Genomic DNA, 27,808 nt, shown 5'->3' on the forward strand with positions numbered 1-27,808 from the left:
GCAGTTTCAAGCTGCCAAATGAACATCCACTCATCTCGGACTGGTTCCAACTTAAGAAAAGAAAGGGGAAGAATACATTTCAAAATCGCGTGGACTTATTTTGGGAGCTCAGAGAAACTGTAAGCCAGGTTTAGATTTATTTATTTATTTATTTTTTACTTAGCTCCAAGGTTGGGGAGAAAAGCCTTATTTTTACATAAGGCCAAAGAAACAACTGAAACAGGTTTTAAATTTCTTCCTGATGCAAAGGAGGAGGAATCTGCCTACTCAGCATTTTCTTCCAGTTTTCCTGTAAAGGAGGACACTGTGCTGAAGCAATTATTTCTGTATAAACAAGCTGTCTGCCCATTTGGGAGACATTTACATTTGGTGTTTGAGATGCAGTCCCAGAGAAGATAAGGCTGAGTTTTTATATGTGTAGAGAGAAAAGTTGGGGGAAGGGAAGTATACAGTAGATGGTCAGATGCAGGGGGGTGGTTATAGCTTAAAACCCAACTCTATTGGTCAATGGAGTTATAATCTTAAATAGATAAACCCATCTCATGGTGTCTGAAAAATCTTTTATTCATCCATTCATCAAATGCCTGTAGACATATATTATCATATGGGTTTCTGGGTTTTGGTTTTTAGTGCTTACTGTGTGCCAGAACCATGGCTGTGGGGATTCAGGGATGACGAAGGCAGAGTCCTTGATCTACTTCACGGAGCTTGAAATGAAGGTCCCCTGGCAATGATCTAGCCTAAGTTTCTTGTGTTTGTCAAACTGAACTCCAGGAAGCTAACTGGGGGGTCTTTAAATGGCTGGGATAGTAGAAGAAAGCTAAGCAGACATGCTCTAGCCCATCTCTAGCACCCATCCTCCGCTTTAACCCAGGGCTTATACTTTGGTTATTTCACATATTGGGATTCCCTATGAGATTTGTTTAGGGGGAAAAAAAAGGTGATTTATGCAGCATTCAGTCCTTTTATTTTAAGTAAGGAAAATTAGATTCTTGAGCCTCAGAAGCACTCGTGACATCTTTGGTGACAGTTTGGAGCGTCCAGCCGGTCTGCTGTCAGGTCGCCATGACAGGTTACCCAGACGGTCAGCGGCTGCCTCCCCTCTACCATGTGCTGCCCAGGACGGCAGGAGCTTTTCCATCTGTGGAGAAACAAAGGCTTGTGGGTATGTGCTGCTTAGCACAAGATTTTCCATCTGTGGAGAAACAAAGGCTTATGGGTAGGTGCTGCTTAGCACAAGATTTCTCTAGACAGAATGAGAAGCCGCATGCTTGCTGTGTTTGCTGGTTGGAACTTCAGGGATGGCTTGCCAGTTTACTTCTGTTTCTCACCTGAGGTTTTTGGTATATAAGATGGTATCTTGTCTCTGATCATCAGAAACGTTTGGGAGGTCTTGTGTGGACTCTGATAGCATTTGTTGGCATTATGAAGGGAATAGACTCTTATTACCATGAAAGGCTATTAGTTTTCCTCAATTTGTCCAAATGTTTCTTGGAGCAGAATTTGAAACTTATGAGATTCCAATAATGATCAGGGCCAATGTGAAAGTCACCAAAATTATAGCAAAAGCTGATTCAGTAGACTGAGGAAGAGAGACCAAGGTCTAAGAACCGGAGATAAGGCAAAAAAAAAAAAAAAGAAAATCAGAGTGTTGTTTGATGATATGCTGACATCCTGGGTCACAGAGCACAGAAGAGTTCTGAGACACAAGCAAGGCAAAATCCCTTCAGGGATGCTAAGGGCAGTTTCCTTTCCGTTTGTGGTGGAGAGTGGGCATGAAGTTGTTGATGACTGGGAACTTTAGAGTTGGATAGTGGGAAGTCTTGATTTATCTGGTTTGAGAACAGAAATCACCATGAGCCTTGGGCAGTCTCTATAGCCAAGTGTGAGCCTCTACATCAGCCAAGGCAGCTGAGCCCTTTCATCGCCTCCCCGCACCAATGACCCCACACTACTCCCCACTTCCCTGCTCCCCTGGACCCTTGCAGGAAGTTCTAGCTCCCTCATGCGTGTATCACATCCGGGGCACTAGAACCTGGGGGAAAGAGACATGTATGTGAACATCTTTTTAAGTAGAAAATAATGGCAAAGGATGAGCACCTGAGAAGCTGATCAGATGGAGAGAAATAAGCATTTGCCAGTATTTTAATACAAATGGCCATGGAAAAGATAGGGAACTTGGTATTGAGCATTTGCCATCTTCCTGAGCGAGGTTAAATGGATTTGATTTACACTTCTCAGACAGCCTAATTGCAACTTTGCAGTAGGCAAGATCAAGTAAAATTCTGAGTTTAATAGAAAAGAGGATCTGATTTGCAATTCAGTCACTCTCTGGTGAGCTAATATGGGAAAATCACACAAGGTCAGAGGTGAGCTCCTTCCCTGGCCTCAGGGAGAATATAACTGAAGTGGAAAAGAGAAGGAATAGGTCAAGAAGCAGAGGCATATTTCAGTGTTTATAACCAAGGATGAAGAACTGCCCCATCCAGACACCGATATTCCCTGCAAGGAGTGAAGAGCTGGAAGGTTCACAGACGTTATCTCCTTTGAAACAAAGCTCTTTCCACTTCTGCAACAGGAAGTGGCCTAGTTGGAGATTTCCAGAGAAAGCTCATCAGGTGCCCAGTAATTTCAGTGGAAGACACATACTTAGAGATCCTAGCCAGTTGATCCAATGTCATTTCACAAACAAACATATACAGACCTTGAGTGATAAGTTAACGCATTCAAAATGGGTGGCAGAACAATGACAAGAACCCCTACCTCATGGTGTTCCCTCTTGTGGTCCCTTTTTCTTCATGGAATTGCCTCAGTTGAACTCAGGAAGTATTTTACTGATTCTCTTACATATGCTAACTCTGATTTGGGCACTGATTTGGGCAGATATAATATCTGCTCCTGGGAAACTGTATACCTCACTGGGGAGAAAAGACACACACTGCTATTAGAACTAGATTGCCGGCCGGGTGCGGTGGCTCAAGCCTGTAATCCCAGCACTTTGGGAGGCCGAGACGGGCGGATCACGAGGTCAGGAGATCGAGACCATCCTGGCTAACACAGTGAAACCCCGTCTCTACTAAAAATACAAAAACTTAGCCGGGCGAGGTGGCAGGCGCCTGTAGTCCCAGCTACTCGGGAGGCTGAGGCAGGAGAATGGCGTGAACCCGGGAGGCGGAGCTTGCAGTGAGCTGAGATCCGGCCACTGCACTCCAGCCTGAGTGACAGAGCGAGACTCCGTCTCAAAAAAAAAAAAAAAAAAAAAAAGAACTAGATTGCCTTGCACAGTGATTCATGAGCCAAGATTAGTCAGCAATTAATTCCATAATAGTACAGTCACTAATCTTTGATCTTCACAATAGCTACTAAGTCAGTGAGCCCGACTTGATAAAAACTGAAGCCTAGGTTAAATGGCTTGCTTATGATCCAATAGCTAGTATGGTACAGAAATGGAATTTAAAGTTGGGACTTCTGATTTAAAACTGGAGTCTTTTCCCACTATGTATTTTGCTACCTTTCAAAGTTGTAGAACTCCTTTCTTTTTTTAATAAGAGGCATAATAAGAAGCACAAAACATAATAATCTCTGACTTTAGCTATTGCCATAAAATTAATAATGTGAAATAATTATTTTTAAGCATTTGAATTCAACAAAACCACCATATGAGGAATGAAATATCTGAAAAAAAATGCTGGTTTCACTGACTTGTGCATTCTTTGACAAGTGTCAAAATATCACAGAGATGGAGTCATGATTTTGCTGAATTCCTCTGGAATCAGAATAATCTGAGAGCTGTTTGGAAACCAGTATTAAACCACAACATCATTGCAGAATTCATGGAAAACAAGTCACAAATAGTAAATGTTCATTAACAGCAATTTCTCTTCTTTCTTTCTTTCTTTTTTTTTTTTTTTTGGTTTCTAGATATGTTTTGTAAAACAGCAAGGGATCACTGTATAAAAGAAAGAGAGGTGCTACAAAAATGCGCACCATTTACAAAAACAATAATGAAGGAAATAGGCATATTAAACCACAGCTTTGCATCTTCAAAACTGTAATATTAAAAGCCGTGCACAATTATCTACAACACAAACCTTGGGCAGAAATCTAACCCCACAGGCTTAAAAACACAGGGATGATTAGAAATATATTCTCGGCCGGGCGCGGTGGCTCAAGCCTGTAATCCCAGCACTTTGGGAGGCCGAGACGGGCGGATCACGAGGTCAGGAGATCGAGACCATCCTGGCTAACACAATGAAACCCCGTCTCTACTAAAAAAATACAAAAAACTAGCCGGGCGAAGTGGCGGGCGCCTGTAGTCCCAGCTACTCGGGAGACTGAGGCAGGAAAATGGCGTGAACCCGGGAGGCAGAGCTTGCAGTGAGCTGAGATCCGGCCACTGCACTCCAGCCTGGGCAAGAGAGCCAGACTCCGCCTCAAAAAAAAAAAAAAAAAAAAAAAAAAAAAGAAATATATTCTCATTACAAACAATACCATGAGATTTTGGATTTTAAAAATTAGGACCAAATGTCTAAATATGCTGTACATATCATGATAAAAAGAATAGTTGCATATACAAATACAAACCTTAATCATTTAAAAATTTATTACTTTTTAATTTGTTTTCTAAAATTACCCAAGAGATTTTCTCAGTGAGAACAAAACATGTGGTTGAATCATAGCATCTAACCACTAATTTATTATTGTTTTTAGTTGTGGGTTGTTGGATTATGTTTTGGCCTCTTGAAAAGCCAAAATCAGTTGAAAGTCACTGCAAAAATACTACACTGGGGCCTGAAACCAAGCATGAAAAATGTTGGCTCATAGAATGTGATTATGAATCACTAAAAATGATATTGAAAATCCACATGAAATATTCACTTTAGAAACAAATGAGAGATATGAAATGCATGAGCTGGAAGAGCATAAATAGTGCCACAATTATTTGAGCAGAGAGAAAGAGCAAGAGTAGAAAATAACTACAGCTTCTGGCTCATGGTACAGAATGAAATGAAGTCCTCATAGTTAGAGAGCCCAAGAATCATATTTATGTGCTCTGGGGTTTACCGACTGGAACACTTGAGCTACATTGGATTTTCCCTCAGACTACATTCCAGCTTCCAACTTGCATTTTCATAGAAATAATTACCCAAACAGGATATATTATGCAATTCTTTTGACATAGGCCATACTGTTGCCAACATTTTAAAGTGGTTAAGTTAAAATAGTTACGTCCTCAATAGACATCTCTGATTATCATGTCATTCTTCAGCCCATCTCTAGGATGGTTCTCCAGAATTTATTTGACATCTTCTTGGTAAACATGTTGTGAAGGAGTCTGCTAAAAACTTTATTTAATAGTCTAAAACTCTGAAGTTTAATGACTTGGTTTTTAAGCATTGTCAAAATGAACCCAAGTCCAAATGGTGGCATCAAATGTGTAGGTCAAAAGGTTTTAAACTTTTTAGGAGTATAAATGCTACATGCTGCCTAACAAAATATGTAAAAGATCTGTAAGAGGAAAACTACAAAACTCTGATGGAAGACATCAAAGAAGAACCAAATAAATAGAAAGATATGCCACATTCCTGAATTGTCAAGATGTCAGTTCTTCCCAACTTGATCTGTAGATTCAATGCATTTGTAATCAAAATTTCAGCAAGTAACTATTATTGATTCTAAAGTTTATAGGGAAAGGCAAATGACCCAGACACAAAGCACTGAAGAAAAGGAACAAAGTTCGACTGACACTATTAGCTATAGTAGTTCAGACAGTGTGGTTTTGATGAAAGAACAGACAAAGAGGTCAATGGAACGGATTAATAACCCAGAAATATACATACATAAGTGGATTCAATTGATCTCTGATAAAGGAGCAAAGGCAATACCATGGAGCAAAAATTGTCTTTTCAACAAATGATGTTGGAACGACTGGACATCCACATGCGGGAAAAAAAAAAAAAAAAATGAACCTAGAAACATATTTTATGCCATTCACAAACATTAACTCAAAATGGATCACAGACCTAAATGTAAAATTCAAAACTATAAAACTCCTAGAAGATAACATAGGAGGAAACCTGATTGACTTTGGGTATGGCAGTGACTTTTTAGGTACAACAACAAAAGTACTAAATCCTTGAAAGAAATAATTGATAAGTTGGATTTAATTAAAATTTGAAACATTTGCTCATCAAATGACAATATAAAGAGGATGAGAAGATAAGCCACAGACTGGGAGAAACTATTTGCAAAAGATACAGTTCATAAATGACTGTTATCCAAAATTACAAAGAACTATTAAAACTCAGCAATAACAACCTGATTAGCAAATGGGCCAAATACATTAACAGACACCTCACCAAAGAAGATATACAAATGTCAAATAAGCATATGAAAAGATTCTCCCTACGATATATCACCAGGCAATTGTAATTTCAAAGTGAAAGTAAGATACCACTAGACACCTATTTGAATGGCCAAAATCCAGAACACTGACAACACCAAATGCTGGCAAGGATGTGGAGCAACAGGAAACGCAATATGGTCCAGTCACTGTGGAAGACAGTGTGGCAATTTCTTTCAAAACTAAACACATTCTTACCATACAATCCAGCAAGTATACTCCTTGGTATTTACCCAATTGAACTGAAAACTTATATTTACATTAAAAAACCTGCAAACAGATGCTTATAGCAGGTTTTTTAATAATTGTCAAAACATGGAAGCAACCAAAAGGTCTTTCAGTAAGTGAATGCATGAAAAAACTGCGTTATATCCAGACAATAGAATATTTATTATTATTATTCACTACTAGAATAAAAACAAGCTATCAAGCCATGAAGACACGGAAGGAACTTGAATGCATATTACTAAGTGAAAGAAGCCAAGGAAAAGGTTACATATTATATGATTCAAACTATCTGACATTCTGAAAAAGGCAAAACTCGGAGACAGTAAAATGGTCAATGATTGCCAGAGATTAAGGAGGAAGGGATGAATAGGTAGAGTGTAGAAGATTTTTAGGGCAGTGAAACAGGTATAAGACTGGCAGGACTTGTTTTCTGTCACTACCCTGCTAACAAAAACAGGGTCTAGTCCAGACAGGATAAAGCAAAGAAACTGAAGGAAATGAACCTATGATAACAAAAGTGATCCCTAGCTACCTCATTGCTCATTAGCATAAGACATCCCCACCAGCGTCATGGCAATGAGCTGAAAGTTACTGTTCATTTTCGTGGCAACAACCTAGAAGTTACCACCCCTTTCCTAGACATTTCTAAATAACCTTTGCCCTCAATTTGCATTAACCTGTACCTTAATTTGCATATAATTGGAAGTGGGTTTAAGTGAGTACGAATACAATTGCCAAGAGCCCATACATTGCTGACTCTGGGCACACTGTCTAAGAGTTAGCTCAGCTCCTCAAGGAACACTACTGTTCAATAAAAGATTGCTGTCTAACACCACTGGTTCACCCTTGAATTCTTTCCTAGGCAAAGTCAAAAACCCTCGCAGGCTAAGCCCCAATTTAGTGGCCCACTTGTCCTGCATCAAAACTATTCTGTATGGGCCAGGTGTGGTGGCTCACGCCTATAATCCCTCACTTTAGGAGGCCGAGATGGGTTGATCACTTGAGCTTAGGCGTTCGAGACTAGCCTGGGTAACATGGCAAAACTGCATCTCTACAAACGATACAAAAATTAGCCAGATGTGATGGCTCATAGCCCGTAGCCCTAGCTACCCAGGAGGCTGAGGTGGGAGGATCACCTGAGCCCAGGGAAGACAAGGCTGCTGTGAGCCATGATCATGCCATTATACTGCAGCCTGAGTGGCAGAGAGAGACCCGTCTCAAATCCAAACAAGCAACAAAAAAACTACTCTTTATGGTACTGCAATGATGGATACATGCCATTATACATTTGTCCAAACCAGTAGAATGTACAACATCACAAGTAAAATCTATCATAAACTATGGACTTTGGGTGATAATGATGTGTCAATGTAGGTTTATTGATTGTAACATGTACCACTGTGGTGCAGGATGTCTATAATGGGGGAGGTTGTGTATATATGGGAACAAGGGAGTATTAGTCTGTTCTCACACTGCTAATAAAGACATACTCAAGAGTAGATAATATGGTGAAACCCCATCTCTACTAAAAATACAAAAAAAATTAGCCAGGTGTAGCTGTGGATGCCCGTAATCCCAGCTACCCAGGAGGCTGAGGCAGGAGAACCGCTTGAACCTGGGAGACGGAAGTTGCAGTGAGCCAAGACCACGCCATTGCACTCCAGCCTGGGCAACAGAGCAAGACTCTGTCTCAAAAAAAAAGAAAAGAAATAGAGGTTTAATGGACTGACAGTTCCACACGGCTGGGGAAGTCATAATTATGGCAGAAGGCAAAGGAGGAGCAAAGTCACGTCTTACATGGTGACAGGCAAGAGGGTATGTCCAGGAGAACTCCCCTTTATAAAACCATCAGATCTCATGAGACTTAATCACTATCACAAGAACAGCACAGGAAAGACCAGCCCCCAAGTTTCAATTACCTTCTACTGGGTCCCTCCCACAATGCATGGGGATTATTACAATTCAAGGTGAGATCTGGGTGGGAACACAGAGCCAACTATATCAGAGGGTATGTGGAGACTCTCTTTACTTCCTGCTCAATGTTGCTGTGAACCTAAAACTGCTTTAAAAAATAAAGTGTATCAATTTTTTTAAAAAGCCAAGTGCTTGCATTGTTGGGAGATGGGAAGTGGGGAGTGGTATGGCCGAAAGAAAATAGGAGAAAACCCCATCCAACATGTTTTTTATACAATTAGCAAAGGTCACAAAAAAACTGTAAAATATTTACTTGGCAGCACAGGAATTTTGTCTTTTTGATTATAGGGAAACATAAACTTTTAAAATGTATATAATGTAAATACAACTTAAAGTTTTCAAAGTATGGTTTATAATTCCCTGAAACACTTTCAGGGGTCCCATGAGGTCAAACTATTTTCATAATGATACTAAGACATTTGCCGTTTTTACTGTGTTGACGTTTGCACTGATGCAAAAACAACGGTGAGTAAAAACACTGAAGCCTGAACCAAGGCAATAGCACCAAACTCTACTAGTAGTCACTGTATTCCTCCTCACTATGCACTCACAGATTAAAGAATGCCAGCTTCACTTTACAAATGCTTTAATGAGTCTGTAAACATTACTGATTTTATTAAATCTTGACTCAAGTACATGCAACAAAATGACATGTATGTACAAAGAACTTCTGTTGCACAAAGAAGTATGATGGTTGCCTTGAGGTGAAACCCTTGTATGTTTTGTGTTGTGAGCTGAACTAGATGCTTTGTTCATGAACCATTATTTGTACTTGGAAGAATGACTGACAGACAAACCAAGATTATTCAGCTTTGGGCATCTGGCAGATATTTTCTCAAAAATGAATAAAGAGAGCCTGACACTGCAAGGAAAACAATTGATAGCATTTGTTGCCCATTGTAAAATTTGTGCTTTCAAGCAAATAATTAGAATTTTGGAAAATATGTATTCACCATTATGTGCTTGACACTTCCCAATACTTAAAGAGTTTTTTTCTGATTATATCAGTGGTGATTTTGTCACATGTGATTTTTTGATATTCTAGAATGAAATGTGTCAACATTGAAAGATTTGCATAATTCAGAGAATCACTATTTTCCAATGTAACATCATGTGTGAGTAAAAGATCCATTCAAAGTTCAAGAAGACCAATGGATTTTAATGTAACAGGGTATTGAAAATCCATTTATATAGTTTTTGATGCCACATTGCAACTAGCATTTAAGAAACTAGCACTTGTCAAATTTGGGTATAGGATCAAAGAACATACACAATGAGTTTGTTTTAACTATTGAACTATTTCTCCATTTTCCAATTGCATAGGATTTGAAGCTAGATTTTCTTCATTATTCTTCAACCACATGACATAATTCTATAGGTTAAATAGAAGGATAGAGCAGATATAAGAACCTAGCTGTTTTCTATTAACCTAGACATTAAAGACATTTGAAAAAATGCAAAGAATGTCACTCTTACTTAATTTTTTCTTTGTTTTGTTCTTGCTTTTCAAACTATTTATTTTCATAAATATAAATTATTTATGTTATCAGGTAGTGGGTTTATTATTGTAATTTTCAAATAAATAAACATCAATATTTAAAAGATTACTCAGTTTTAATTTTGAATATAGCAATTATCATTTGATGTAACTCCTGTAAACAAATGTCTTTTGGAGTCTGAAATAACTTTTAAGAGTGTAAAGGGTTCCTGAGACTAAAAAGTCAAGAACTGATCATTTTAAGATGTAATAAGACAGATGTCATGTAAGTAGCACAACTTAAAGAATAAAATAAGACTAGCATCTTTGAAGACATTGAATGTCTTTCCCAGAGAATAGCTTCTTCCCTTCTCCCAGGAATGAGCATAGTATATTAATCTTATATTAACCATTATCTTGCTTTCTTTTGTAGTTTTATCTCACATGCATATCTATCTATACAATGTTTAATTTGCCTGTTTTTGAATTGCATGCAAGTAGGACCATACTATATGTCACAGTTCGAGTTTCCCTGAAAATAGTGCCTGAGAAAAGGACTTGGGTTCAGTTAGTGTATTTTGGAGGTGATCCCAGGAAGAAGAAGTGTAGGGATGGGGTAGAGACTAGAGAAGGAAGAATATAAAATAAAAATACATTAAGCTCGTTGCCAATGTGGGCAACTGAGACACAGTCCTGTTGGGTACACTCTACACAACTGTATAAAATGCATTTCAGAATTGGCCCTCCAGACCAAAGGAAAGGAGACTAGGCATTTATTCACTGACTTTATCTTCATTTGTCAGAGAGTTGCTCCTAGGGGCTTACCTCCCCTGTATACGCTCAAGCTGAGTGGCTTCTCATGGCTCCAAGAAAGGCCTGAGGCAGAAAAGCAGAGGCCCCTCGTTGTGACCTTGAGGTGGGACACTGCATGGAACTGTCCGCCTGAACTCAGGTGAACTAAAGGGGTGGAGTAAGGGGCACCACAAGAGTCAACTATATTATGTATTTTCTTTTATGACTTCCTTCTGTCCCACCAGAAGTTTTTTTTGAGCTATTTCTGGTTGATATGAATAGTTTTAGCTAATTTATTTCTGCTGATGCATAGTATTCCATTGCCTGACTGTTCCACAACTTAATTTCCATTTTATTGTTGATGGACATTTGGTTTATTTCTAGACATGGGGACTTTCATTAATGCTTCCAAAGGAAAACAAAAAGCTAAATATTTCCATGTCCTTATATTTCATCTAAAAATGCATAATCAGCAGAAACAGTGTTTCCACTTCACTTCTGCATTTCAAAGTTTGCATAAATGTGACCGGCCAAACTAAGTCACATTCTGACTGCAATAGATTCTGGAAAATGTAAGCTTTAGCTTTTTAGCCTCTGCAACATAAGGAAGCACTCTAAAAAAAAGCAACATACGCAACACACCAGGCAACTAGGCAACAGCTATGAAAATTAAAAATACACGTACTCTTAGATCCTGCAATTTTACTCTGGTAGTCTATTTCAAAGAAATAAATGTACTAATATAAAAGAGCATGTGTACAATGGTATTTATCACAAACCTGTTTGCAGTGGATTGAAAGTAAACATTCTATAATAAAAGAATGTCTAAATATATTGATATATAGCCACATATCAGAATATTGTATAGCAAAAGAATGAGCTACAGCAATACGAAATGACTTGGAGTGATTCCACAATGCATTATTGAGTGAGAAAAACAAGACACAGAAAAGTGTGTGTTATATAATTTTATTTTAAAAAAATAGAACAGTGACCAACAAAAGGTATATAGGTATAAAATATATAATATATAAATTTATATAAATATAGAATCTATATGATTATATAAATATATAATTATATATGAGATTATATACATTATACATATGAGATTATATAAATATAGGAGCTGCATGTAAGGCCAGAAGGGCACCCACTAGGCTGCTAGCAGGGCTTATAGTTAATAAGACAGAATGGTGGTATTAAACTTACATGGGCTAGAAAAGGGTAGGGAAAAGAAATAGACAGGAAGATGGATGGATGGATGGACGGGTGGGTGGGTGGGTGGATGGATGGATGGACGGGTGGGTGGGTGGGTGGATGGATGGATGGATGGATGGATGGATGGATGGATAAATAGATACAGAGATAGATAGATGATAGATAGATACATAGATACATAGATAGATGCAAGAATGGTCCCTGCCATGTGATTATTTTAGAAGGCTAGAATTTTAAGCAACATTTACTTTCTTTATATTTGTATGGGTACTATTAAATTGTTTATATTGCATGTATATTGTTTATTAATCAATACAAAACCATAAATCAATTTTTAGTGTGAAAAAATTCCTTCTTTCTAATGGAACTGAGGAAAGTAGAGTGGTAAAGATGATTATTATTTTATATCACCTACTTCTGTACTATTAGATTTGATATCATGTATTTACACCATGTATTTACATATATGACTTTGATAAATTATTGAAGAAATTTTAAAAACTTTATACACAGCAAACAAAGAAATATCCTTATTCGGACTAAGGCTGATTTTGCATCTGAGTTCCGGAGCACACCCAATTCTACCTCCTTACTCCATTTATTAAGCCGTCTTTACCACAGTATCAATCTTTCTTTACTGCTGGCTCCTCTGAAGGTTAAAAACATGCTCACCTATCTTCCACCTTAGAAAACCCTCCCTTAATGTTATTGACTCTTCTAGCTACCGTATCACCTCACAGCCCCACTTTGTAGCTATACTTGAAATAGTTGCTTACTTTCACGGCCTCGTATCTCATATACCCTCCAACTCACTGCATTATAGCTTTTGCCCCAACACATGCTTCCATGAAACTCCTCTCACCAGGATCTATGGCTATCTATTTGCCAGTTCCTGTCATTCTGATGTCTCAGGAACACTTGATCCTCTGAACAACCAACTCCTTAAAGCCCTTCCATCTGCTGGCTTAAGCAACATTCTTCTGTCCCCAGTCTCTTGATGATTTCTCTGTGTGAATTTTCTCTGGACCCCCTGTTAGCACTTCATTTGCCTTTTTCCAGAATGATGGTGTCTCTCGGGGTCCCACTTCCATTTCTTCACATTCCATTCACTTTCCCTGGAGATGACATTCATGTTCATGGCTCTGGCAGGGATGAGTCAAATCTATATTTATGTCATGAATATCTTTCCAAAGTTCCTCATCTTTATTTCAAACAGCCTCCTAGAAATCTCCTAGATGTCTCACTTGTTCACCAAACTATACATATAGAGAACAGAATGCATTGCCTTCCCCTCAAAATTTGCCCATACTGATCATCAGTCTTTGTCTCCATCTTGTCAAATGTTGTCACCATCCACCACCTTGCAAGAGACAACTTGAACAATACAGTCTGTACATAACATTGATTCTTACTATATCTAACAACAAGGTTCTTTTGATTCTACATCTTAAATATCTCTCAAAACCCTTCCATTATCTCCCTGGCCTCTACGCTTGCCTTTGTTCAGCCTATCACTACTTATTTGAACTCTTGCAATCTCTTATCTCTAACTGTGCCACCTTCAAACCATCTTTCAGGTTACTAGCAATGCGAACTTGCTAAAATGCACACTGGAATAGATCACCCCTATGATTAAAATTCTTGAGTAACTTTGCATGGCCCCCATGACCTAATGTAAACTACTTAGAATGACATGCAGGACTTGCCCCATCTTCCTCTCCAAAATAATCTTAGCATTTATCCACCTGTGAGCAACCTGCTCTTCCACACACTCAACTATATCAATTTCTCAAGTCCAGCTACAAAAACCATACTAGTTTGGAGGGAAGGCATCTTTTACCTTGCACTTACTTCACTGATACAATGTAGCATATGCATAATTCCATGTTTCCATCTGCTTCTCCACTAGATTGTGAGTGCCTCAAGGGGAGTTGTATTCTATTCCCACACATAGCAGTGCTGGGTATTTGCTACATATTGGTAGCTACATATTGAATGGTATTGCTACATATTGAATGATCTCAAATTTGTATGTACAGACACTGAGTATCAATAGGAGGAAGTTACATCTATAGAAGAAAGTGATTTTTTTGGTTTCAAAACAAGAAATGAAACCATGGGAATTAAAACCTTATTCTTGTCTAAAATCCATGTTTGGTGCTCTTCTCACTATACTCCATGTCCTTCCATGTTAGTTATATAAACTTAAGCAAGGTACTCCCATCTTGGACCTCAATTTTTCTCATCAATGGGACAAGTTATTTCTAATAAATAATTTAGCTCTGATATTTGGATTAGCATAGTGGTGAGTTCAAATCTTCAATCTATCAATGGGGCAAGTTTTTAAAATTCTCTTAGTTTCCTTATCTGTAAAATGGGGATAACAACAGTAGTTTAATTCATAGGGTCCATATGAAGATTAACTGAGAAATAATATGAAGGGTCCAGAAGAGTTCCTGGCTAAAATAAGCATTTACTTATAGTTAGCCACTATTATATTCTCTATAAGTATGAAGCCAACACACTTGACCCCTTCTATAACAGCAGTGGATGGCCAAAGTTCAGCTAACTGGCTTTTTAAAAACAATAATTTAGGAAATGATTTTTAGATGGCCAATAAAGATCATTCTTCTTAGCTTGTGATTAGTTTTCTGAATGACCCATATGTCAGTATAAGAAGGATCTCCATATCCAAAAATCATGTATTAATGATAATTGTCACAAATGACAAATACCTATCATACTTTGGTAGGCTTTTTCCCACTTTGAACAATTTTAAGCTGATTTTTATCTCATCGTAAGCCAGTTTTGAAAGCTAAGGAGATGCATAATATTTTTTATATTACTTTGTTGAAGATGTCTACCAACTTTATTTACTTTTTATTTCAATAGCTTTAGGAGTACACTTGGTTTTTGGTTACACGGATGAATTGTATAGTGGTGAAGTCTGGACATTTGGTATAGTCAACACCCAAACAGTGTATATTATACCCAATAGATAATTTTTTATCCCTCATCCCCTACCATTCTCCCCCTTTCTGAGTCTTCAGTGTCCACTATACCACTACATATGCCTTTGTGTACCCATAGTTTAGCTCCCACTTATAAGTGAGAACATGAGGTATTTGGTTTTCTATTCCTGAGTTACTTCGCATAGAAGAACAGCCTCCAATTCCATCCAAGTTGCTGCAAAAGACATTCTTTTCTATGGCTGAGTAGTATTTCAGTAGTATTTCATACACACACACATACACACATACACACACCCCACGGAATCCTATCTATCCATCTATCTATCTATCTATCTATCCATCCCACATTCTCTTTATCCACTCTTTGGTTGATGGGTTCTTAGGTTGATTCCATATTATATGGTTTGGTTCTGTGTCCCCATCAAATCTCATGTCAAATTGTAATTCCCAGTATGGGAGATGGGGCCTGGTAGGAGGTGATGATCCTCCTACCATGGGGGTGGTCCTTCATGAATGGATTAGCACTATCTCCTGTTCTGTTCTCGTGATAGTGAGTGAGTGAATTATCATGAGATCCAGTTGTTTGAAAGTGTATAACACCTCTGCACTCTCTCTCTTCCTCCTCCTCTGGCTGTGTGAGGTGCTCATTCTCCCTTTCCCTTCTGCCATGATTGTAAGTTTCCTAAGGCCTCCCCAGAAGTTAAGCAGATGCTGCCATGCTTCTTGTATAGCCTGCAGAACTGTGAGCCAATCTTTCCTTTATAAATTATCCAGTCTCAGGTGTATAGCAATGCAAGACCTGATTAATACACCATATCTCTGCAATTGTGAATTGTACTACAATAAACACATGAGTGCAGATGTCTTTTTGATATAATGGCTTATTTTCCTTTGGATAGATACCTAGCAGTGGGATTGCTGAATCAAATGGTAGGTCTATTTTTAGTTCTTTGAGAAATCTCCATACTGTTTTCCACAGAGATTTTATTAATTTATATTTTCACCAATAGTTTATAAGTGTTCCCTCTTCACTACACCTATGCCAACATCTGTTGGTTTTCAACCTTTTTTTTTTTTTTTTGAGACGGAGTCTCGCTCTGTCGCCCAGGCTGGAGTGCAGTGGCCGGATCTCAGCTCACTGCAAGCTCCGCCTCCCGGGCTTATGCCATTCTCCTGCCTCAGCCTCCCGAGTAGCTGGTACCACAGACGCCCGCCACCTTGCCTGGCTAGTTTTTTGTATTTTTTAGTAGAGACAGGGTTTCACCATGTTAGCCAGAATGGTCTCGATCTCCTGACCTCGTGATCTGCCCGTCTCGGCCTCCCAAAGTGCTGGGATTACAGGCTTGAGCCACCGCGCCCGGCCTCAACTTTTTAATAATGGCCTTTCTGACTGAGGTAAGTTGGTATCTCATTGTGGTTTTAATTTATATTTCCCTGATGATTAGGGAGGTTGAACTTTTAAAAATATGTTTGTTGGCCATTTGTATATCTTCTTTCAAAAAATATTTGTTCATGTCATTTTCCTACTTTAATGGGATTTGTTTTTTATTATTATTTGCTGATTTGAGTTCCTTATAGATTCTGGATATTAGTCCTTTTTCAAATATATAGTTTGTAAATACTTTCTCCCATACTGTAGGCTATTTGCTCTGTTGATTATTTTTTCATTGTGAAGTAGCTTTTTGGTTTAATTAAGTCTTGTTTATTTCTTTTTGTTGCATTTGATTTTGGAGTTTTGGTCATAAATTCACTGCCTAAACCAATGTTCGGAAGAGTTTTTCCTAGGCTTTCTTCCAGAATTTTTATAGTTTTAGGTCTTACATTTAAGTCTTTAATCCATTTTGAGTTTATTTTTGTATATGGTGAAAGATAAGGATTCCGTTTCATTCTTCTGCGTGGGGCCACACAATTTTTCCAGCATCATTTATCGAATAGAATTTCCTTTCCCAGGTGTATGTGTTTGTCTGTTTTGTCAAAGATCAGTTGGTTGTAGGTATTTGGCTTTATTTCTGGGGTCTCTATTCTGTTCTATTCTGTTCCATTGGTCTATGTATCTACTTTTATACCAGTGCCATGCTGTTTTGGTTACTGTAGTCTTGCAATATAATTTGAAGTCAGGTAATGTGATGCCTTCAGATGTATTCTTTTTGCTTAGGATTGTTTTGGCTGTTTAGGCTCTTCTTTGGTTCCATATGAACTTTAGGGAGTCTCCTAAAGGCAGCAGATGTTTGGATTGTGGATTTTGTTGTTTTTTTTTTTGGTTTGGAGATAAGGTCTCACTTTGTTGTTCAAACTGGAGTGCAGTAGCACAATCATAGCTCGTGCAGAACAGACCTTATATCCATGGACCTCTGCTGGCAGAAAGCTGCCACAGCCAACTGGGCCTTTGGCTGTCTGTGCTCAGAATGCAAAACTACCCCAGGTTTCAAGACTCCTGCTGGAGACAGAAACCAGGCCACATCCTTCTGGATTCAGCCTAAGAAGCAGGGGCACCCAGCTCTCAGCCAGGGCAAGAGCATGCTTCCTGCTCACCTCTTGGTTCTGGCCTTGGGAGCTCATCCCCGCTCCTGATTAGATCACAAATATCACTTTGGAGCTTCTCACAATCTGTGACCAGCATCTGAGTTAGCTGGGAGATTTCCATAGTGTCTTCTATGAGTTAGGATCAGGAATATCTTCCTTCTGTCCCCATTGGGTCTGGGAGTGTATGCAAAGCACAACCTAATGCTACTTCTTCTTATATACTCCCCACCACTCACCAAATCAGCTCCAGTTCTGGGCAGGGTGAGGCACTCTCCCATGGCCTGGACTGTCCAGGTCCCCAGTGGGAATGTGTACCAGAGAGACAGCCCCTCCATCTTCCACCCTCTGGAGACTCAGAGTTTTCTACCTGACTCGTGGTGCAAGTTCCCATCTGCTGCTCTTTTCAAAGTACCTAACCTTTCACTTTTTCTGTTGAGTTGCCATGTTCCTTCTTGGATAAAAGTCCACACCATGAGTCTCTACATACTATTTTCCTCTTTCTGAGCAAATAAGGCATGCTAACAAAGCACACCATCTTGGAAAAATATCTGACATCTTGGAAAAAAAAATCTACCAACTTTAACATGAGCTTTCCTCCCAAGCCCACAATGTACTTGTATTGGTTTGTTTTTATGCTGCTAATAAAGACATACCCAAGACTGGGTAATTTATAAAGGAAAGAGGTTTAGTGGACTCACAGTTCCACATAGCATAGGAGGTCTCACAATCATGGCAGAAGGCAAAAAAGAAGCAAAGTCACGTCTTATCTGGTGGTTGGCAAGAGAGCAGGTGCATGGGGGCTCCACTTTATAAAACCATCGTATCTCATGAGACTTATTGACTATCATGAGAACAACATGGGAAAGACACACCCCCATGATTCAGTGACCTCCCCCCAGGTTGCTCCCATGACATGCGGGAATTACAGGAGCTATAATTCAAGATGAGATTTGGGTGGAGAAACAGCCAAACCATATCATTCCACCTTTACCCCTCCGAAATCTCATGTCGTCACATTTCAAAATCAATCATGTCTTCCCAGTAGTCCCCTAAAGTGTTAACTCATTGCAGCATTAACTCAAAAGTCCACAGTCCAAAGTCTCATCTGAGACAAGGCAAGTCCCTTCAGCCTATGATCCCGTAAAATCAAAAGCAACTTAGTCACTTCCCAGATACAATGAGGATACAGGTACTGGGTAAATATACCCATTCCAAATGGGAGAAATTGGCCAAAACAAAGGGGCTACAGGCCCCATGCAAGTCCGAAATCCAATAGGGCAGTCATTAAACCTTAAAGTTCCAAAATGATCTGCTTTGAATGTTTCACGTCCAGGCAATGCTGATACATGAGCTGGGTTCCCAGAGCCTTGGGCAGCTCCCTTCCCTGTGGCTTTGCAGGGTACATCTCCCCTTTTGCCTACTTTCACAGGCTGGCATTTAGTGTCTGTGGTACATAGTGCCAGCTGTCGGTGGATCTACCATTCTGGGGTCTGGAGGATGGTAGCTCTCTTCTCACAGCTCCACTAGGCAGTGCTCCAGTGTGGACTCTGTGTGAGAGCTCTGACCCCACATTTCCTTCCACACTGCCCTAGCAGAGGTTCTCCATGAGGGCCCCACCTCTGTAGCAAACTTGTGTTTAGACATCTAGGCATTTCCATGCATCTTCTGAAAACCAGGTGGAGGTTCCCAAACATCAATTCTTGACTTCTGTGTACCCACAGGCCCAACACCACGTGGAAGCTGCCAAGGCGTGGGACTTGCACCCTCTAAAACAATGGCCTGAACTGTACATTGGCCCCATTTAGCCACAGTTGGAGCTGAAACAGCTGGAACGCAAGGCACCATGTTTGGAGGCTGCATAGGGCAGATGGGCCCTGGACCCAGCCCACAAAACCATTTTTCTCTCCTAGGCCCCCAGACCTGTGATGGAATGGGTTGTCATGAAGGTCTCTGACATGCCCTGGAGACATGTTTCTCAATGTCTTGGTGATTAGCATTTGGCTCCTCATTACTTATGCAAATTTCTTCAGCCAGCTTTAATTTCTCCCCAGAAAAATGGGTTTTTCTTTCCTACTGCATCATCAGGTTGCAAATTTTCCAAACTTGTATGCTTGGTGACATCTTTGCCACTTAGAAATTTCTTCTACCAGATACCCCAAATCATCTCTTTCAAGTTCAAAGTTCCATAGATCTCTAGGGCAGGGACAAAATGCTGCCAGTCTCTTTGCTAAAGCACAACAAGAGTCACCTTTGCTCCAGTTCCCAACAAGTTCCTAATTTCCATCTGAGACCAGCTTAGCCTGGACTTTATTGTCCATATCACTATCACCATTTTGGTCAAAGCCATTCAACAAGTCTCTAGGAAGTCCCAAACTTTCCTGCATCTTCCTGTCTTCTGTGCCCTCCAAATTGTTCCAACCGCTGCCTGTTACCTAGTTCCAAAGTCATTTCCACATTTTTTGATATCTTTAGAGCAGCACCCCACTCCCAGTACCAATTTACTGTATTAGTTTGTTTTCACACTGCTAATAAAGACACACCCAATACTGGGTAATTTATAAGGGAAAAAGGTTTAAGGGACTCACAGTTCCACACGGCTGCGGAGGCTTCACAATGATGGTGGAAGGTATAGGAGAAGCAAAGTCACATCTTACATTTCAGCTGGCAAGAGAGCATGTGCAGGGGCTCTCCCCTTTGTAAAACCATTAGATCTTGGGAAACTTATTCACTACCATGAGAACAGCATGGGAAAAACCCACCCCCATGATTCAATTACCTCCCACCAGGTCCCTTCCATGACACCTGGGAATTTTGGGAGCTACAATTCAAGATGAGATTTGGGTGGGGACATAGCCAAACCATATTAGTATGTTTTCATACAAAATTTTAAAACAATTCTAAAGTATACAGATGCTGAATTTTACAACTTCTAAACTCTTGTTCTTACTTTTTTCCTTTTTCTTCTCTCTGGTTACTATAAAAGAAGATGGTCAAATGCTCGTCTTTGGAAACATGATGAAAATACATAGAAACTAGTATCATTCCCACATTCCATCAAAAGAACAAGAGGAAATAATGGCATTTAACACCATTGTGCCAGTTATATGGCAGTGCATCTAGAAATGTCCCATCTTTAGATATGATAATCTGTGTTTCAAGTGCCCTTAACAACACTAAATCAAGACCATTTTTGTCAGTGTTGTACCTCCAGTGTGTTTTCAGAAGAACAGCTAATCTGTATATGTTTCATTAATTTATAAATTATTGAATGTTGATTTAACACAGTTGGTGGATCCCTAAGAAAAGCTTCATTAGAAAATGAAGCTTTTTGGTTGGTAGGTGAGGTGGCTGGTTAAAGGAATCATACAACAATTTAGATGTCTGCCATCAACAGAACATTAAATTTTGAATCAGAGTTAGAAAATTCCAGCTTGGTGTGGCTCAAAGTGGTATTCAGTTTTGAGGTTTGAGGTTTTCCTTGCTCCTGCTGACAAAGAAGAGAAAATCAGAAAAAATAAACACAAAAGAGCATCAACAGCGTCTACTTTGATTCTCTACTTGGGAAAGTGGACATGGCTTGTCTTAGGAGTCAGAAGGGAAGTCCGTTTCATTGTCCCTGGATGTTGGATTGTACTGGGCAGGAAGGGAGTAGCAGGAGCTACAGGAAGGTAGAGGGAGATCTGGTGAACAGCTGCCTAGTTAGGATGTTGCTTTTTGGACCCCCAGTGGGTACTTTGGGCTTAGATAAGCAGAAGAGGTGTCAGGTAGCAACCAAGTCAGTGTGTGCCTCCTGCATTGTCTAAGTGCCTGAGGCGGCTCAGGAAGCTAAGAGGTGCTGCCAGAAATGGTACCTTTTTCCTTGTCAACACAATAACAAACATGAATGCAGCTGAGTAACTGGTTGCAAACGGGAGATCCTGCTCTGCTGGAATCTGAGATGGGGCACGAAACAACCCCCTACTCTGCCTTTTCCTCACCACAGGAGGGCCATAACTGTCTGTGTGTTGAATGCCAGCACACTAGCACCTCTCAGGTAGAGCAAACTACAGTTACCTGTGCTTTTAAACACCAAAATAAAAACACTAAAGACGCCAGCAAGCACAAAGCAAAAGAGCCCCTGAATGCCCCTAGGCTGCCTGTGATTGTCATTTTGAAGGATTGTTATTACTATGTTTTGACGCCAGTGGACATATTGAACTTCTTTCCTTAGTGCCATTGATGTCAGCAGGATCAAAGGTGTGTGTGCGTGTCTGTGTGCCTGCACAGGCATCACAAGAGGTGAGACAGATGAAACAGGAAGAGGGGAGAAAAAAAATGGGCAACTGAAGAAGGAATGAAAGATGAGGGTGGATGGGAGCCCTGATTGGAGGTTATGTGGCTCATGGAAGATGAATCATTCTATAATATAGTTCAAAGAGGGCAATAGCACACGTATCTCCTTCAAAGGCATTCTGCCCCACTGAGCCACATTCTCTGAGCTTATTGAAGTGACTACGAATCCCATTTATTGTGGGCAAGACTGATCCCAGGTATGGAAAATGTAGGCATTGGGTGCAAGTGAGGCTGTGCCTTCAAGCTAGTTTTGAGAGTAGTAACTACAGCAGATGAATCTTTACTCACTATGGTACAGATTTGTCCCTGCATATTGAGTTAAACTTGGCAGGAATGAAGTAGAAGGAGATTTGGTATTTCTTTGTTATCTATTTTGTGCCACGTACGGTGATAAGTTCTGAGGATATAAAGATAAGTAAGAGATTATAGGCCGGTCCAAAGGAAATGTAGCGCTATCCCCTTCAGAATACAATAGAATGTGTTTTATTTTATTTGTATTTATTTATTTATTTATTTATTTTTGAGACGGAGTCTTGTTCTGTTGCCAAGGTTGGAGTGCAGTGGCGTGATCTCAGCTCACTGCAACCTCTGCCTCCTGGGTTCAAGAGATTCTCCTGCCTTAGCCCCCTGAGTAGCTGGGATTACAGGCACCTGCTACCACTCCTGGCTAGTTCCTTTGTATTTTTAGTAGAGATGGGATTTTGCCATGTTGGCCAGGCTGGTCTCCAACTCCTGACCTCAGGTGATCCACCTACCTTGGCCTCCCAAAGTGCTGGGATTAGAGGTGTGAGCCACTCTGGCCGGCCAGATGTGTTTTATAAAAGGTAGGAGAACACACGGCTAAGAGAAGGAACATAAATGAACAATACTCAACCTGAGGAAAGGGACACTTTCTGGGGGAGAGAGCATAAAAATCTTTCCAAAGGAGACTTGAAGAAGATAGGAAAGCAGACTTAACCAGGTTGACAAAGACAGGGGAGTTTTAAGAAGCAGGAATATGCTTTTTCTTACAGCTAACACTTACATACAGTCTGTACCAAAGCTGGCCTAAGCATTTTACAAGTATTAACCTATTTAACTTTACAATAACAATATTACAGAAGAAATAACATCCATGTTCTTGTTTTGTACATAAGGAAAGTGGGGCAGGAAGAGAGTAAGTAATTTGGTCAAGGTCAAACTGCTAATAAGGGAGATAACCAGAATTTTAACCCATGTAGACTGCAGTTAGGGTCCATGCTCTTAACTAAGACCATATACTGCTTTTTTTTTTTTTTTCCTAGAAAAAAGGGTATAAAGTTGCAGAGTTTTCGAGTATCTTTCATTCAGTCCAACCAGTGCATTTATGGTGAATAATAATTGTACCAACTACGAACGTTACAAAGATGAACAGGCATAGCTCCTGCTACCAAAGTGCTTAAATGTAATAGAAAGAGACTCTTAAACAGCTAATTTCAATATAATGTGGGATAATGTTTAGATATAATAGCTGATTTTCTCTTCATTCTCTGTCATTTCCTTTTTACTTCATGGCCCCCTTCCTCCCTAAATTAGACATTAGGATTGTTAAAGCAGAAAAGCAGAAAAGACGCTTTTTGAAGACCAAATCCGGAGTCAGCAGGACCTAGCGCCTAGAAGGTACAGCATAAACAACAGGTTTGGAATAATTCAGGATGATGCCAAGTCCAGCTCAGTCCTCCTCCTCCTGCCCCCACAACTACTCCTCTCAATGATATGCGAGGAGAAGAAGGAGATTAAGAGAAAAAGGAAAAGAATTGGAGGCTGGTGTAAGTTCCTGTGAGAGACACTTTGGAAAGATCTAAGGGCAAAGGAACTGCACCTTATTTCCTGGACAATTGGCATTTAGGAGAGAATTCTGAGCAGGAGAAATTAATTTGGCATCATCATCATGTAGCTGGTATTTTAAAGCATGAGGTTGAATGAGATCACCAAAGAAAAGCCCGGGGAGGTGGTAGACCTCTCGTAAACTTTGCACCCAGGTTAGGGTGGATTCAGTAGAGAAGGATGCAAAGGTATCTATGCAGAATGGCGGCAATGTTCTTGCAGATTTTCTCTGCATCCACTGTGTTGCAATGAGAAGCCAAATGCTTCCCATATTCCCCATTACAAGCTACCTGAGGGTAGGGATACTAACTGTTTCATTCATTATTCTAGTCTCAGAGCCTAGAGCCAAAAATATAGTAGATGCCCATAATTGGTTAGGGCAAGCAAACGAATATGCTTCTCCAGGAAGACGCAACAAGGAGAAGGTTGCAGTTTATTAATTCACTTAATAAAGATAATAGTTAGTGATTACTGTTAGTAGGCACTGTTGTAATTGCTTAGATTATATCCATGAGCAAGTAGAAAAAGATTCCTGCCCTCTTGGAGCTTATGAAAAGGGAGACAGACAACAAAAACTAAACCAGAATTGAGTTTACTGTATGTTTCCCCGCAGGATCAGGCTGAAATCGGGAGGACTTTGCCTAAAACTATACCCTTGCCTGATGTCTTCTCCTTACACTCCTGCTCCTCAATGCCCTCAGTTTCTCCTGGAGTGCTTCCTTAATAAATTGTTTGCACACAAATCCTCATCTCAGCGTGTTTGTGGGGAACCTCACCTAAGACAAGAGTTATGCTAGATAAGCTTAGTTGCAGAAAAAAATTAAAATGCATGCTTCTTGCATCCTGAGTTTGTAGCTTGAGACTGGTACCTGCTGTGAATATAATGCAGTATATGCTGCAATGAAAATTTGTACAAAGAAATGGCACATGGTATTGTGGGGGATACAGAAAGAGCTTCCTGGAGGATGACTTAGCTGGGTGAAGAGTGGTGAAAAGTCATGCCAAGAAGAAGGGATAGTAAGGGCCAAAGTGCAGAGACAAGAAGGTGTCATGTGTGGGGCCTGCGCCTGGCTCAGTGGGTCTGCTGCAGAGAAAGCAGCACATGGCAGCAGAAAAGCAGGCTTCCCTTAAGGTGAATATGGGGAAGGGGTTTGCAGGAGAGTGAGCAGCAGAAAATTATGTAAAGTGGGCAAAGGATCCTATTGTGAGAGTCTTCCAGGTTAGGAATTTGCATTTCTCCTAAAGGTATTCAGGGCCATAGAAGAGTTTTGTTTTGTTTTGTTTTTAATTCAGTTGTGTAGTCACATGGCACAAAATTTGAAAGCATTAAAGGTTTACAGTTTAAAAGAGAGTCTTCCTCTGTTCTTTCCCTTAGACATGGGAACCACTAATACAAACTTCTTGAGTCTCCTTTGGGAAATATGTTTTATATATATAAACAATATGTCTATATAACTCTGCTTTGTTCACTTGACACTCTAGTATGATGATCTTTGCATATCATTGTAGAGTTTTACGTAGGGGAGTGATATGGTCAGTTGAACATCGCATAAACACTATTACAGCTGCAGCATGCAGAACAGATGGAGAGGGGAACAAGGCAAGATATGACCAGTGTTTGACATAACATAGGAGCAATATAACTGAGAGAAAATGAAGATTTTAAAATTAGCCATTTTAATCAAATAACCATCCACTATTGATTTAGTGCACCTCTTCTAAATAACTCAGAGCATCTTCATCCACAATCCCTCTATGCTCAAACTACATTGTGACCACCTGAGAAAAGACACTGGAGCTTACAGTTTGCAGATGGAAGAAACAAGGTACATAAAGAGGTAACTTTAGGCTACTTTGATTCTGGTTCTAATATTCTCTCCCCTGATTATCTTAACTCCACACTTTTGATGGTCCAAATCGTCAGCACAATAAACAAGCAAGCGTCATGGTGAACTAGGAGAACCAGTTACTGTACCAGTAAAATAATGATCTAAGAACTCCCAGAAAGTGGAGAATAATTTTTTTGTTCTGATGCTTACAAAGCCTTTAGAGACCCTCAGGTAACACAAAGTATTATTAAGTTAGAAACATTTCAAATAAGTATTTTCTGAAGCAAAAGAGAAACTAGACACAGGGCAGACTCTCCTGCTGAAGGTTTTCTGAACAATTACCTTCATTCCGCTTAATGTCACCCAAACCCAGTGCTCGGGGCACATGCAATAATCATGATAGATTTCCTTGTTTGGAGGTAGACATGGAAAGCCTTAGTAGGCAGACTTCTCAGGTGGTCTCCACTGATACCCATCTCCTGGTATTTGTGCCCTGGTGGAATTTCTTCCCCCTGAGGGTAGGCTGGACCTAGTGACTTGCTTCTAATAAACACAATAAGGCAAAAGTGATAGGCTGTCACTTCTGTGACTAGGTTACAAAAGATTGCGACTTCCATCTTGCTAACAAATTTTCCTTATTGTCTTTATATTAGTCTGTTCAGGCCGCTATAACAGAATACCACAGACTGGGTGGTTTACAAACAACAGAAATTTAGCTCTCACAACTCTGGAGGCTAGAAATCCAAGATCAAGGTTCTGGCAGATTCAGTGTCTGGTGAGGGCTAGACATACTCAGGTTCATAGATAGCCATCTTCTTGCTGTGTCCTAACACAGCAGAAGAAAGAAACAGCTCACTGGGGTCCCTTTTATAAGGGCATTCATCCCATTCATGAGGGCTCCTCCCTCATAACCTAATTATCTGCCAAAGGCCTTACCTCCTAATACTATCACATTGGGGATTGGGTTTCACCACATGCATTTGGGGAAAACATAAACATTCATTCTATAGCAGTCTTCAGAGTTTGCCTATTTGGATGAAGGAAGCTGCCATGTTGGAGAGGTCCACACAGCAAATAATGGAGGGTGGCCTGCAGTCAGCAGCTGGCAAGGAACTGAAGCCTTCAGTACAATGCCCATATGGAAACTGAGTCCTAACATCAACCATGAGAGTGGCTTTGGATGCACATCCTTTCTCAATCCTGGCTTCAGATGAGAATGCAACCCCTAGACTAAAACCTTGATTGCAAACTTGTAAAAAACTATGATGCCAAAGACCCAGCTAAGCTGTGCCTGGATTCCTGAACTACAGAAACTGTGAGATCGTAAATGTGTATCATTTTAAGCTGCTAAATTTTGGCATAATTTGTTTCACAGTAATAGCTAATTAATACAAAAGCAAGGTCAGTGTGAATGCAAAAATTAAATCATTATGACTTACATACATAGAACCATGTTATGCTGTTACACATAGCATGCACCCTTCTCATGAACTGGACAGTATAACTTAACTAGAGTGCATACTTGACTGATACTTAGATATAGGTCACTCTGCAATTCACAGTCCTCTCTTTACCCCTACAGCTTCTTGTGATGATCCCTTGCATGTTTTTCAGGTCTTACCTCTTGATTCAAGATCTTTTCAGGAGAACACTGGGGAAGCTGGTAGCACCCCGGTGGCATGAATAGGAAAGAAAAGATGCTAGACTGAATGCTTAAAGCACGCGACACAGAGGCAGAGCTGTCAGCAACTCCAACATCACAGGATTTAACATTAGGGCTTATAAGAACCTTAAGCAGCCCTACAAAAGCCCTAAATAGCAGCAGAAATATTGAAGTTGGGGAATATATGTAGTTAATCGTGACAGATGATGTCTTAAAGGGATCCTAATTTACTTGGGAGATGGGATGAGAGACTATTAGGCTCAGAAATTTTCTCTTTATTTTATTCCAGATGTTTTCAACCTGTCTTCACTTGAAGTTGATAAGTCTATTTCTAATGAGCATTGACCTCTGGAATTTGAGAAGATGACAGAGAATTAAAAATCAAAGCTTCTGCTCTTTCTGATGCTCTATTGGTGAAGACAGGGTGCATATGAAAAGGATCTACAAATACTGTTCTAATTTCACGAAGGTGGTAAACATACAGTGTTCACTACTTATATGCAACCAGTTAGACTCTCTGTTCATAAACAATTGTAAAAGAAATCTTCA

The 27,808-nt window shown here is 39.8% G+C and overlaps 1 long non-coding RNA gene across 1 annotated transcript; it reads left to right on the forward strand.

Annotated features, from left to right (window-relative positions):
* LOC139357709 (uncharacterized) lies at positions 1–27,808 on the forward strand. The gene is made up of 3 exons (XR_011611313.1): positions 1–119; positions 23,477–23,560; positions 27,549–27,808. It is a non-coding gene; the product is annotated as an uncharacterized lncRNA (long non-coding RNA).

The sequence above is a fragment of the Macaca nemestrina genome, chromosome 13, assembly GCF_043159975.1.
Source record: "Macaca nemestrina isolate mMacNem1 chromosome 13, mMacNem.hap1, whole genome shotgun sequence".
Classification (NCBI taxonomy): Eukaryota; Metazoa; Chordata; class Mammalia; order Primates; family Cercopithecidae; genus Macaca; species Macaca nemestrina.